Here is a 1,661-nt window from a genome sequence, read left to right as displayed (position 1 = left end):
TGGTGTAAAGAGTTTGTAACTGGAAGGTTGTGGGCTTGACTCCTGTTTTCTTCCGTCATACGTCAGTGTTTCCCTTGGCAAGGCACTCAACCCCAAGTTCCCTACTGATCTGAGCATTGGTTTATATATGTGAGTGTGAATGTGTTAATGTGGCTTCAGTGTAAAGCTCTTTGAGTAGTTAATATGACTGGAAAAGAGCTTCAGGCCACMTACCGTTTGTATTAGTCACAAACAAATGAATTAAARTACCTTGCAAGAGAGTAAAGAAGCTTTATTTTGGATAAGCTGCAGTTGACTGATTAATGTTTACCTGTAAAGACACCAAAAACAGTCATTTAATCTACAAAAAAATAAAGCACCAGATTTGTTTTGTATTTTTAGTATTCTGGCAATGTTTGTACACTTGTTGGTGTACTTGACAAAAAACTTTAATGGATAGTTTACACTTGTTGAGTCTATTTRATTGCTGATTTCTAACCAGTTATTTTTCAGATCAAAAACAATGACATCTAACTTTTGTTTTGCATTTAGCTTGTGMAAATTCTGACAAATCCTGTCGTCCGTATCCTGGACACACTTAGTGACTCTACATGACTTTGATTTTGTGATGAAACGAAGTTGCAACGTTTTGTGTTATTAGCATGTCATAATSTGAGCTATGGAGAGTTTATAGGTATTGGTAAATTGGAGCCTGAGATCAGAATCCAGAAGAGCCCCAAGTGTGATCTTCATTCACTTGGATAGTTGCCAAAGTATTTAAAGTTTATCAATCAATATGTTTTGGTGAAGCATTTCTCACTGAAATCAAGTAAAATCAATACAGAAGTTTTTGAACCAGTCAAGATTCAAGAGGCTCAAAAGACTATATTGGCRGAAAATGGACTAGTGTGGGTTTACCAATCTGTCGATGACAGGATCTTTTTTTCTTTTTTCTTTCTGACCCTGTTCCCTTTTCTACTTKTCCTCTCTATCTTTCTCCTCAAACTCATCTTTACYTACTGCACGAGTTTTGCATGTGCCTCCACTTCTTTTGRTAATTCCTGTYAATGCTGATATTATGATGTTAATTAGAGCTGTGCATTTTGTGATGGCGTCAACTGCAGAAAACCTTATYGTCGCCATATTTTCCCCCGCGTGAAGCTGGCTTACTGTTGGCCCTCGGCGCTCTCTCGACTGTCAGCTTAAAGCCTTGCAGATTACCGCGCTGTAACCGCAGCATAGCATGAGTGCCCACCTCAGCAYCAAGTCAGGAAAAAAAGRAGCTTAGAAAATCAGGTCGAATAAAAGCAGCRTCGCAACAACAAATGATACTTGCTGCTCACATTTGATGAAGACTCATTGATGAATGTGTACGTAGGTGAGCATAGTTTGGTAAARGCTGTTGAATATAAAAGCATCAATTGTTTCAAACAGAAAATCATATTTTATTGAATTGTGCTCTGCATTGTGTAGTCTAACAGAGAGCACTGTTACTGAAACCCAACATAAAAGGTTGAGCTCAKTAAAGGATAAACAGTTCAGATTTATTACCAATTTGTGCTATTTTTTCACTTCATAATCCTTCAGAAATACTTATGTGCCAATATTTATGAGTCACATGTAGCTCTATGCTTCCATTTGAGTCTCTACTGCTCATAGAAACAGTCAGAGAGCTTAAAAAA

This window comes from Poecilia reticulata, linkage group LG17 (assembly GCF_000633615.1).
Source record: "Poecilia reticulata strain Guanapo linkage group LG17, Guppy_female_1.0+MT, whole genome shotgun sequence".
In the NCBI taxonomy this organism is placed as follows: domain Eukaryota; kingdom Metazoa; phylum Chordata; class Actinopteri; order Cyprinodontiformes; family Poeciliidae; genus Poecilia; species Poecilia reticulata.
The sequence above is the reverse complement of the archived record's forward strand: the minus strand, read 5'-3'. Positions refer to the sequence as shown.